A 13,876-nucleotide genomic window follows, 5' to 3' on the forward strand; every position below is an offset into this window, starting at 1 on the left:
CACACACACACACGTACACACACCCAGCTCCAGAGTCCAGAAATGAGACACAGTCCCTGGCAGGTGCAGGCAGGCTCTGGCAATCTAGACAGAGTTTGATTTCCAGGCTTTATCTGGGAAAAAAAAAACAAAAAACAAAAAAACTGAACAAAAGGCCCTTCTATTTCCTCCCTAAAGCTAATTAGGATTCTTTCACTTTGGTTAGTAGAAATCATACCAAAGTAGCTTGAGGAAAAAGGCAGAAATGGTTATACAAATATCATCTGGGCCTAGGAAGGAACTGGAACTGTGGATCCTTCCAGAATCCAGGAAGTGCTCTCCTACTATCTCTTGTGTCTGCTTCTTTTGACACACCTGACTTCTCCCACACCTCCCCTCCTACTTTTCCTTCCCTCCTCCTTCTCCAATCCCCTTCCTCCTTCCCTCCCAATAGGCTTTCTCTACTCACCATCCACACAGAGAAATATGAACCTGCCACTGCTCTTGACTTTATATGTTACAGTTTTACTGACACTTAGAGAAGGACTGGCCCCTCTGAATTCATTTCCAGTCGGCCTGGACAGAGACACTGAATGGACCAGGTGTCTATGCCTTGTCCAACTGTGGCCAAAAAAAGTTTGTGGGGGTGAGCATGTGAACAGACAACAGTTCTAAAATTTTAAATGCAAGGCCTAATCTTCTTACACTCTTCTCAAATATAAAGCGCACTTCAATCACTGGGTTTCATTTGTCCATCTGAATTTGGTTATATGAATACTCAATCTCACTCACCATTATAAAGCACTAGCTAATGGCCAAAATATATTTTTTAACTATATTTTTAAAATTTTTTTAACTGTTTTATATATATAAAAATATTTTTTTTAAGTAGTGCTACGCAATTAAGCATAATCACATTTAAAATGAGAGGTCTTTAAATTCCTTTCAAAATCTTACTTGATTTAGTTGCTGCCGCTTGATTCATATAATTCAGATATTAGACTCCAGAGATACCTTCTTCTGGAATTTCTTCCTGAAATAATTTACTCTTAATCAATATGAAACATTGTGCAGGAGTTCCCTAATAGGTTATGTTTATAGCTTATATTATATGAAGATTCCTAATCGATGTCAGGACACTGAGGATAGCTTCAGGAATCACAAGAAGGAAAGAAATATTCGAACACTTCTTTCCTCAGGAAGCATCAAAGAAATGATTGTTGGTTCCTATGGGACATTTATAGAGCCCTTCCTTTCTTAGCTACCAAAGCATCTTGATTTATTTCTACTTATTTGTTCAATCAGCAAGTATTTATTTGTTGTCTACTTTGCAAAAATAATGATTTTCTAGATTCTTTCCTCCACATGTAATCAAATTGGTAATATTTTACCAAGAGAATAATGTGCTCCACTAAGCTCAATTATGAATCACTTGAGATTCATTAAACATCTAATATAAATAAATTTTCAGTTTTATGTTTTTTATTCTGAATAAAACATGTGTTGTAAAAAAATTCAAATGGTAGAGAAATAAATAAAGCAAAGAGTAAAAGTTTCCTGAAACCACATTCTTTTCTCTATTAAGTTTGCTTGTAAAAATTTTCCTATTCATATACTGATAAAAATTATATGTGTAATAACTCACAAATATACAACTATGTATTATATAAATATACAAATGCACATGAGACATATATACATATTTTTATAACAGAATCAAAATTTCTCTGCAACTAGTTTTCATCACTTATCAATATATTATAAATATTTGCTCTTATCTACCCCATTTTTTTAAAGGCAACACTGTAGTCCATTATCTTGTGGACAAAAAAGAGGCCACATACCTGACAAGCTCAGGGGAGGTCTGCATGGAGGGCCCTACAAACTCAGAGATCGAAAGTAATCACATAGGATGATCAGAAAATAAAAATTCCTAGCTAAAAGCAGGTCACGGTGGGTAGTCACATCCTAGACCTGTAGCCTCCCTGGCAAAGGTCAGTCTTTACCTTAAGTGAGCCTATTGTCTTTTTGCATCTAAGATAACATAACTTTGAAATGTCAGCATAATCTCCTTTTCCGGACTCATGGCACAACTACACGAAAACATGACATCCAGAATCCCTCATTGTTATCTTGTTTCCCACGTACCATCTCTATGTACCATAAATGTTAATTATTAACTGTCCTGGACCCACCAATGTAAAAGAGCTATGTGTTTCTTCATTTTGTTTTTTTATCCAATCTCAGATATTTCCTCGCGTTGCTTTCTTCCACCCCCTTAATCTACCACCAATAGATTCCATGTAATCTTTCTTATGTCTCCTGCTTTGATTCTAATGTGTAAAATAAGCTGCAAAACTGCCATTCTCTGGAGCATTTTTTCAATCTGTTGAGATTTTTCTTCACAGCAATTATCAGCTTGGCTCAAATAAACTGATAAAAATTCTCTACAGGTATGGACATACAAAAAAACTTGAATATAACAAATGTCTTTCAATCTCCTAAATATATCCATTTTAGGTCATTTTCATTTTTTTTCTATACAAACAATGCTATTATGAACACTTTTATACGTATCTTTTTTCACCTGGGTTAGCATTTCTAAGGAATGAAATCCTAGAAATAGAATTGCTAAGTCAAAGAGTATATACAGTTATCATTTAGGTAATAACTGTTTGGCAGTGCTTTCCAGAAAGCTTTTACCAAATTATGACCTCACCTAGAGTTCATGACAATTCCTGTTCTTTACACTCTGGCCACTGCTGGGTGTCTGATAAATCACTGCTATGTGTCCAGGTGGGAAAAGTTTAATTCAATGCTCTAATTTGAAGTTTTTAGTAACACACTCTATTTTATTTCTTTTATTTCTTCTGACATTACCAATAATCACTCTTTGCTCACTTTCCAGTGAATTACTCTTTTTATACTGATCATAGAATGCTTTATTACTATTGTTGTTAAACCTTCATGTCTTCACATAGATTGTCATTTGTATAAACTATCTTGGTTTTCAATTGTTTTTCAGCAGGTTTATAATTTGGAACTGACATCTATTTTCTCTTTGTTTTCTGGTTGCCATCTCATGTGTTTTTTTGTATAAGCTTTCTATATTGCTATAACAAATTACCACAAACTTGCGGTTTAAGACAACACAAATTATTAGCTTGCAGTTCTGGAGGTTAGAAGTCTTATAATCAAGGCTTCAGCAGGGTCATATTCCTCTGGAGGCACCAAGGGAGAATCCATTTCCTTGCCTTTTCCAGCTTCTAGTGGTCACCTAAATTCCTGGGCTCATCTTTAAGTCTTGCAACATAAAATTCTCGTGCTCTCTCTCTCTTCACACACACACACACATCACGACACACACAGCTACGAGCCTCCCCATTCGCCCCTGACTCTGACCCTTCTGCCTCCCTCTTATATGGACCATTGTAATTATACTGCACCCACCCAGAATCCAGAATAATCTCTCCATTTCAACATCCTTAATTTAATCAATCTTCAAAATCCTTTGAGCTATGCAAGGTAACATATGTGAAGGAAAACCACAGGCCCGAAATGGCATCACTTGTGCTAACGCTTATGATACCAAACCTTGATTTAATGCCTGATCTAATTGGTGTTTCAACCTCTTCTAGAAATGTAATATAAATCGACTAGTCTAGGATTTTCTGGTCAACACCAATGAGGTATCTATTACTTGGGCCCTTTCCATCCCTCGTAGGAAGAAGAGGCAATCTGATTAAAAAAAAAAAAAAAGATGGTATTTTAAAAATAATCTTTCCTTTTCTTTTGTTAATAGGTCCCTTGCCCCACCCTTCGTCCCTATAAAAACCTCCATTTTGTACAGTCTCTCAGTGTGCCCTTCCAGTTGCTGGATGAGATGCTGCTCAATTCATAAATCATTTAATAAAGTCAATTGGCTTTTCATAATTTACTGGGTTGAATTTTGTTTTTTAACACATATCAACAGGCTTCAAGAAGTAGGACATGGACATCTTTGAGGGGTCATTATTCTGTCTATTTTACCTTTCAATCGAAAGATTATAAACATCATTATCCATATTATTTTCTACTATTTTGTGATTTTAATTTTTATAATTAGAAATACCTAGACTTTATTTTAGTATAGTATATCATTTATTTAAACCTCATAAAAATAAATAAACTTGCCTCCTTTATATTTCTAGTGCTTTTCTTTTCTTGTTTCTTCCATTCGAACAATAAGTTTACTGAACTCTCATGCATTAGATAGATAGGGGAGAGAGAGAGAGAGAGAGCACGACACTGTAACTCTCTCTAGTTATTGCCCCCCACGTCCCTATCCATTTGCTTCCCAGTTAAGCTCCTCTGGGACAGGTCTGCATTCTTGGTAACATTACCTCACTTTTCACTATTCAGTCATTGGACTCAAGCTTCTGTCATCACACATCTTTCATCGAATTTCCCAAGTGTCTTTCCACCCCCTGTCTCATTCTCCATCCAAAATGCTACAGCCAGAATGTTATTCCAAAAATTCAAACCAATTGTCTCACTTCCTGACTTAAAACCTATAAAAATCATCTGCAGGATGCAATGAAAGCTCCATGATGAGGTGGGCCTGACCCTGCAGGTTTGAGCCACTGGAGACCTCTCTAGGTTTCCCTCTGACTATCCCCTGCACTCTAGTCACATTGAGCAATTTGTAATCCTGTGGATTCTTTTACTTTCAGGCTTCTGATCCTTATATTCCTGTACCTGAAACACCCACCCTTCCCCATATCTGCCAGCCAAAGGGCGACTGTCTATCAAGACTTAACTCAAGCGTTGCCTCCTTTCTGGAGTCTTTCGTGACCAGCCCCCTACTTGCCAACCCCATCTCATAGCCCGGCCTTATTGTTCCTTTATCAGTACCTTTTTATAGTAGCCACCCTTCCCCACAGTTTCATTTTCCACTGTTTTAGTTATCCAAAGTCAACCACAGTCCAAAATGTTAAATAGAAAATTCCAGAAATAATTCTTAAGTTTTAAATTGCACACCATTCTGAGTCGCTTGATGAGATTTCACAACATTCCACTCCATTCCACCCAAGACGTGAATCATCTGTTTGTCCAGCATCTCCACACTGTGTATGCTCCCCTTCTGTTAGCCATCGAGGTTATTGAATTACTGTCAGCAGTGCCTGTGTTCAAGCAACCCTTATTTTACTTAATAATGGCTCCTAAGCCATTCACATAACTTTTATTACACTCTATTGTTTTAATTGTTTTATTTTATTATTAGTTATTGTTTATCTCTTACTGTGCAAATTTGTAAATTAAACTTTATCACAGTGTGTGTGTGTATATATTATAATTATATAATATATAATTAAATAACATAATTAAATAATATATATAATATATGTTATATATTATATATATAAAAGGTTCGGTACTCTTTGTGGTTTCAGGCATCCTCTGGGAATCTTGGATCATACCTGCCACAGGTAAGGGAAAACTACTGTGTTCTCTACAAGCTACAGAGATCAGGGAGACAGGATTGTTTGAGATGGCTTTCAGAATTCTCAAACTTTTTTTTTAAACAGGGCATTTTAACCAATGAGTATTTATTAAAAGCCAAGGATGTACCAGTCACAGTTCTCGTTCAGTAGACTAACAAATTCAAATGATATAACCAATTCACTTATTAGCATATCTGATTAAATAAAATACATTTCATAAAAATGACTTTCAATGTACTGCAGATAGAAACAGAATATCTTTTATACTTACAGATCTTACATTACCCAAATAATTAATGATAAAAACCAGGCAACTCATATGGTAAATAGAAGTTAGCAAACCACCAGTTATTTATTTTAGTCAGAAAAAACATGCTATTGTCATGCTGAAATAGGTTTCAGCATTCAATACAGACATCTTGTTGCAAAACTAACATAGTTCACCTATAATCTTAAAATTCTGTTTTTTTTTTAATTCTATGTAAAATCACTATTATACTTTTGATTTAGAGATTAACTTTAGTTTCAAAGTAAGCTTAATTTAGTACTTCAGTCCTATGCCTCACACATTCTTGATCTGGAGTGGGTGAGAATCAGTTCAATTAAGTATTAGCTTGAGGAACAAAAACAAAACACAAACGGGATAATATCTGCTTTGCCTGATATTCTTGCCAATATTCAGTTGAGAAGTTAAGATACACAGGTGATTTAACCCAGAACATAGGAGCAGAAAGAAAAAAACAAAACAAACAAAAAATGTCGGTGCTATTTGTTTGAAGCAAGTCTGTCCATTAAAGCCATTTATTGTTTAAGCAAATCAAAATAAACTTATCTCAAGATAAGTTCCTCTCTACCTCTTCCTTCCAACCAATTTCTCTCCCTAAACCCCTTTATATCTGTTAGGCATCAGGCGAGAAAATACCCTACATATATAAATAAGAAAAGGATTGATTACAAGGACTAAGTGCTTATAAAACTGTTGGAAGGGCTGGAGGAGAAAGAGCCAGAGGTAACTGGAACTACAGGCTTCAAGAACACTCGACAGCAGGAATCAAGAAGACTCTGCCATCAATCCAAGTTCTACAGCCAGCACAAATGTCTTATGACTCCTGCAATGCAGGCAACAAAGATTGATTTCAGGCACGGTAACTGCCTCTCAACATTCACAACTCTGAGCCTTGCTTACCAGCGGTTGTGATAGGAACACGGTATCGGCCTGTCTTCTGCTTTCCGAGTCTCACACAAATGTATCTATTTGGTGGAACCTATTTTACACTGAGAACACTTGTCTAGGAAAACTAGACATCTGCTTTTGAGGCTTTTGCAAAACAAGACAAGACATAGAGGTGGAAATGGATGTTTAGAGTCAATCGACAATATCAGATTGCCCCTTCTACCTAGTAACTTTAGAACCACCACTACTCTGTACACGTCTGAGTACTTAGAATACTTTCCTGTACTTATTTAGTGCCTGCCTTCTCTTACAAGAAACTAAAGGTCTTAAAGATAGGTCTGTGTCAGGTTTATCTCTATCTCATGGGGGCTCAAGAATAGTTAAGCAACACACAAAGCAAGAATTAAATATGCACAGATAGCCAGGCAATCTTGTGAACATATCAGTTCTCATCTCACTACGTACTACTTGTCCTACTTACTTTTAAAATGCATGCATGAAGCAAAGGAAGAAATCAACCTATCTCAAGAGCATAGATTTTGGAGTTAGAAAGTCTAGATTCTGTATGATCTTGAGAAATGTATGCTCTCTGAGCCTCAGTTTCCTTACCTCTCCTCCTTTAGAGGGGCTTAGTAGAAATACCAAATGAGGCGAATCATGAAAAGCACATGACAGATGCTGAGCAAGGACTAGTTTTTACCCCCACCCACCCGCATTGAATCCTACCTTTACTATGTCTCTTTGTCCATCTCCTATATCTGCAATATGGAGTATAAGAACTAAAAATAACGTAACATAAAAAATCGATTTAAACTTTTTTCTGCCATAACTAATCATCTTAATTACTTTGTCCCTTTATAGTCTTTTATCTGAATATTTCAAAGGATTTTCTAAGCAAGAATTATGATACATAGTTGATAAGTACAATAGCTGAGGTTTAGGGGCTGAGTGATTTGTCAATTTTCTTGTGATACTCATAAAATGAGCAGACTACTGACTTTTTTGGCTGTGCTTTTCTTTATATTATTTGTGTGTGTGTGTGTGTGTGTGTGTGTGTGTGTGTGTGTGTGTGTATTGTGTGTGTTAGTTGCTGCTGTTTAAAAGCTGATTATCTGCAGAGAAAGGCCTTTTTAAAGATGGATTATCTTCAAGTGTTCTAACCAAAATTACATATTTAAGGACAGAGAAGGAGTTGACCTATTAAATCACTTTTCTGCTTCTAACATAATTTAGGGATCATTTTGCATTTTATTATGTAGTTTATTTTTCCTAAGATTCCCGAAGCTTCAATCTTTAGTATATAAACATGTTGGGGCAGGGGTCACAGACCCAATTTCTATCCCCAGCCCTCCTGCTAGTCAGCTTTGCTGGGTTAAGTCTAAATCTCTGAGTTTTGGTGCCTCATTTCTAAGTTGATGGAATTGGATAATCTGTATTTCAGCTCAATGCTTATGTGAGTTTTATGTACAATTCCTATGTCCCTGAACAATGAGAAACCAACTGCACTTTTCATCTGTGGCACATGAGAAGCCAAAAATATATTCTCTTTCTGAGTAGAAGTAGCAGCTGGCAGTAAAAAAGGGTGAGGCACTATTTGTCCTTGTCAGAGCCAGGGCAAAGAAGCCATAGGGTTGGGAGTTGAGCATGGCATACAAGGGCCAAGCAAAGTTGGGGAAGAAGTCAAAAAGACAGCTTACAACCAAGATGCAGAGATGCTCAGGAGAACCTACACACTCCCAGCCTGGCAGACATCAAATACTGTTGAGCTATTAATGGTTCTGTTTAGCAATACAATCTGTGGTTCTTTAATAAAATGCCAAATAATTGAAATGGTATTTTTATGCAGGAGCCTTCTGTATAATGACTTGGCTCGTTATGTGGGTTTATCTTATCTGTATAAACATACAAAGAATTTCTTTTAAAAGTAAAAAACAAAAACGAAAACAAAAAGAAGAATAATAACATTAAAAAAAAGAGACCTTTGAAAATGGGTAATCTAACTCTTATACACTCTTATCCCTCTTCCTCTTTATAAATAACAAAAATGAGAATGAGAGAGATTAGTGATTTGCTCAAGGTCATCAGTTTAACAGTATCTTAAATACTAATGATGAAAGATATCAAAGAACACCTTGATAAGTAGAGTAATATAGTGTTTGTGAACTTAAAGACATTGTTTGTGAACTTAAAGACATTGTTTTTAAGCTGCCACTCCTCCCCAAAAATTAATCTATAGATTTAATGCAATTTTAATCAAAATCTTTTCAGGCTGAGTTTTTGGTAGATACAGACAAGCTAATTCTAAAATTCGTATGAAAGGCGAAGGAACTAAGACAGTCAATGCAATTTTGAAAACTAAAAATAAAGTTGAAGTAATCTCACCACCCAACTTTAAGTTGCAAAATAAAGTTATAGTATCAAGACAGTGTAATATTGGAAAAAAGAAAGACATATGGATTAACAGAATGGAACAGAGAGTGCAGAAATAGACTCACAAAAATATAGCCAATTCATTTTTGACACAGATGCGAAAGCTATTCAATGAAGAAATTATAGCCTTTTCAACAAATAGTACAGAGCAATTGGTCATGCATTCGCAGAAAAAAAAAATAAACCTAGACCTAAACTTTTCCCTTTATGCAAAACTTAACTCAAAATGGATCTCAGATCTAAATATAGATGCAAAACTATAAAACTTTTAGACAAAAACAGGAGAAAATTTACGACATTTTCTATGGCAAAACCAAAAATAAGCAAAAGTTCTTAAATATAATAGGAAAAATTAATAAATTGGACCAAGTCAGAATAAAGAATGTTTGCCCTGTGAGAGACACTGTCAAGAGAAGAAAAGACAAACTACAGACTGGGAGAACACATTTGCAAATCACATATTCAATAAAGAACTTTTACCCAAAATATGTAAATACCTCTCAAAACTCAACAGTAAGGAAATAACCCAAATTTTGAGAAATGAGCAAAAGATTTGAACACTTCACAAAGAAGGATATACAAAGGCAATTAAGCCCCTGAAAAGATATTCAACATCATTAGCCATAAAGGAAATGTAAATTAAAACTATGACGAGATATTATAACATACCTATTAAAATGTCCAAAACAAAACTCACGAGCAATACTAAGGGTTAGCCAACATGCACAACAACTGTAATTCTCTGATCATTTTACTAAATGTAATGTAATGAATGGTAATAAATATGAAATTTCCTAAAGGTGAACCCATATAATCATTCATTTTTTAAAAATTTATTCATTCATGCAACTAATACTTACTGAGCACTTACTATTTTTCTATGCACTCTGGATTTACCAGTAAGTATCACAAGACCTTACTTTGAAACATCTTCCAATTCAGGCACAATGACAAAACACAATTTGTAAAGTCAATCCTACGTGAACCAGAATAATAAACCAGGAATTCAGCTGTCCTCTGCTCTGACTTAAATTTAAGATGGATTTTAGAAAATATAGAAGAATAAGTGGGTCACAATATATAAGTATTAGTTCTCTAAGCTGAGCTTTTAATAAACGGTAAGTGACAAAGAGTTTGAGATAATACTCCCCAGTAAGTACCTGGAGTGCAATACTCTATCATTTCAGTTAAATAGAGAGCCACTTGCTTTCCAAGTCAGCCCAGCTGGGGTGGAATTGCAATTCTCTTACAAACGTCAAGAAGTTTGATAAGTGTTCCAGTCCTAACAGAAAGCCACACTGCCTTAGCCCAGAGAGGCTGGAGGAGGTATGGATGGGGAAAGTTATAAAAAAAAAAAATCTCCATTAGGGACTCATATAAAGTATAAACTTGACCATATACTTTTGAAATATCTTACGGAAATTATTATACCAAATAATTAACCATAAACCAGTTCAATATTGGGAACTAACCACCAAAAAATGTTAATTGGGTTTTTAAATAGTTTATTTCTAGCTCTATTATGAGATAAAATATAAGGCCACTTGCTATAGATTGAATGATGTTCCCTCGAAATCTATGTATTGAAGCCCTCACCCCTCGTGTGATAGTATTTGGAGATGGGCCTTTGGGAGGTAATTAGGTTTAGGTGAGGTCATGAGGGCAGGGTCCCCATGAGAGAGCGAGAGCTTGACTCACTTATATTCTCTCTCTGTCTCTGTCTCTGTCTCTCTCTCTCTCCCTCTCTTTTTCTCTCTCCCTCCCGCTCTCGCCACGTGAGGACACAGTGAGAAGGAAGCCAGGGCTCTTACTGGAACCTGACCACGCTGGCACCCTAATCGCAGACTTCCAGTCTCCAGAACCATGAGAGATAAATGTCTGTTGTTTAAGCCACCAACTCTAGGTATTTTGTTATGGCAATCTGAGCAGACTAACAGATAACAGACTAGGTCATGACAATAACAAAAAACATTATAATCACTAAAATGTATTGAGTGCTTAAGACGTGACATATCTCCTTCGATCCTCACAACATCCCTATGAATTAAGCACTATCATTATCCCCATTTCTCAAATAGTTTAACATCTTTTCCAGTGTCACCCAGCTAGTAATAGTGGATGTTGAATTTAGACTCTGGATATTAAAAAGGGTTCCCAGGTATAGCTCTAGTTACCCACTGCACACTGACATAAGAAACATCCAAAATCTTTACTATTGATCCTGCATTAAAGTGCAAGTTCTAAATAAGTGTCAATAACTTGGTGGGAGTGGTCTCTATGGAGATCATCTTGATAATCTGTAAACTATTCGTATCGACACGAACCACAAATAACCTTTTATTATTCTCAGATTTCTCCCAGGTAATAAAGAATATAACTAAAAGAGGTTAACGGCGGAATACACTGCACTTAAATCTTTCCCCTAGTTGAATAACTAAACTTCGTCAATGCCCTCCAGCCAAAATCAATGAGGAACACATCTGTATTTAAACAAGTTAGACTTATTGATAATTGTAATAGGGAGACCATGCGGTGTGGAGAACCATGGGACGTCTCAGTAAGAGGATGTTATAAAGAACCTATTACAGGTATAAGGCTTGGGTCAGGTGACTTTGGGGGAGTTTTAGGAAGCAAAGTTTTGCTGTGGATTGGAGGCTTTCAGGAAATAGAAGTAATTCTATAATTCTAGAATCATACCTTATATAGATGAAGTAAAGTAGAGTGAGCCTAAAGCTGTGATTAGTAAAGAAGTAGCAGTCACTCATAAAAGCTCGGAGAGAAGAATGTTTGGTATTTTGTGGTTTTCACACTGATCTTTTGTTTGCGTGTAGACAAGATTACGAAGTAGTCTTGTTTTGTGTCTCACTTCAGCATGGTCACAGAGTGGCCTGATTGGATGCTGGTGCTCTGTGAGAGTGTTCTTGTCCAACAGGACAACACGCCAAGGCCTTGCTGTGAGTTTCAGGCCAGCTGTGAACAACACCAGTGTCTGACTGACAATGCCAGCCAGGCCAGTTCCTACCGGTCAGGGGCTGCTTTTCTCTTCCTCAACTTAAACCTTCCCGTCTCATAAAATAGACCTGGGAAAATGAACTTAGCAATGTATTAACTAGGTAATTGGCATTGAATTACCTTTCAGACAGAATGTCAAAGAAACTAATTAGTCTATAATTTTAAGGGAACAGTGTTGTCTTTTAACAAAAACGAGATACAGTGTTCCGAGTCAACAAGCTCTATATTATGTAGAAGCTTTCAAAAATAACAAAATCCCTTTTAGCATTCTTCCTCAGCATTCGAGACTACAAAATCATTTTTCATTCTATTCAAAGGCATCTTAATTCTTTTTTAGCATCCATTAATTATTTCCAAGGCAAAAAGGAAAGAGTTCATGGAGGCTAAGGAAACATTTCAGTTTTAATAGAGGGCTTTCCCAGTGGTCAATACAAGTAGTTTGTTCCAATGGAAGAAGTGTAGGTTTTGGAATTAGATTATCTTTGTCCAAATAGCAGCTCTACCACATTTCATGCCCCTGAGCTTGTTGCTGAAACTTTCTGTATAATAGAAAATAATTATACCTGCCATCACATAAAGATAATTGAGATAAAAATAAGAAAACACTGTAATCTTCAAAACCATCTTAAATTCTAGCCATGTTTGTTATGATATATTTAAAATATTGTGCTATTGATTTAAAATATATCAATAATGTGTTAGAAATAAGGATAATAATGTGAGGAATAAACTGATCATATTAAGTTATCATTTTAAATTAGGCATAGAACGTTTCTGATTTCTAAAAATCTTCTAAAATTCAAAGCAAGTTTATATAAGATGTTTACCTTGGGTAAGTTAAAAAGATTCTCCAAGAGTCATCTCATTTACTATCTAGCTGGCTCAAAGCCATTAATGTAAAAATAAATGACCCACTGTATCAGATTGATTTATTATTTCATCTTGTAAAAAATATTTCAGTCCTCAGGGCTCTTAGGGCATGTAATTTTCAAAGAAGAATAAATAATAAGACTAACTTGAAATTAAAGGCACAGAAAATGCCTACATTCTGTGAAAGAGGGTTAAAGAAGTAGTCCATTGATATTCATATGTAAAAAGAGAATTGGAAGTAAGAATCTCTCTCTAGCTCTAAAGGTACAAAACCTTTAAGGAGGGAAAGAAACAACTCAAGGAATAAAAAATGGATTTGGAGGAACATGTGATGAGCCAAGCAGGTCTACAGGATTCACTGGGTTGTGTAGATGAGGCAAAAATAAAACACGACATTGGTGGAGCATGGGACAAGCGGTCCCGCTGTGAAGACACTGTGCGCATTGAAGTGAAGTCAGGATGCAGAGATGGCCCAGCCGTCCAGGCCACTACTAACACCCAGAAGCACCATGGTGCAGTCAGGGCTCATAAGCCACCCGGTCTCCACTCATATGACTATGCTGCACCGAAAGCACTGACCAAAAGGTATTGACCAGCCGGCCATCACAGCACGAGGACTCTGCCTGGTCTCTATCACCTTGTAACATCTCCTTGTCCCAAGGAGCTCGTAAGCCCCAGATTTGTAGGGGGATGGGCAGCACATTTGGTGAAGTGTCAGGAGAACAGAAACCCTACACATTCGGTGAAACTAAACATATCCAGTTTGAGATCTTCTCTGGGTAAATTTGTATGTAAAACTAATGGGATAAAAGACAGAATTCCTCTTCTCCTCCAAATATCCTTGAGGATCCCAGAGTTCCAAGATAGACACTAGACCAAAAAGATTTCCACACCATCTTAGTCATTATTTACAATGCTTACCAAGCCC

At 36.2% G+C, this 13,876-nt stretch overlaps 1 long non-coding RNA gene across 3 annotated transcripts in view; it reads right to left on the reverse strand.

Annotated features, from left to right (window-relative positions):
- LOC120621516 (uncharacterized) overlaps positions 1-13,876 on the reverse strand; it is a 138,535-nt gene that overhangs the window by 32,019 nt on the left and 92,640 nt on the right. The gene's annotated exons all lie outside the window — the stretch shown is intronic.

This window comes from Pteropus medius, unplaced genomic scaffold (assembly GCF_902729225.1).
Source record: "Pteropus medius unplaced genomic scaffold, Ma_sr-lr_union100, whole genome shotgun sequence".
Classification (NCBI taxonomy): Eukaryota; Metazoa; Chordata; class Mammalia; order Chiroptera; family Pteropodidae; genus Pteropus; species Pteropus medius.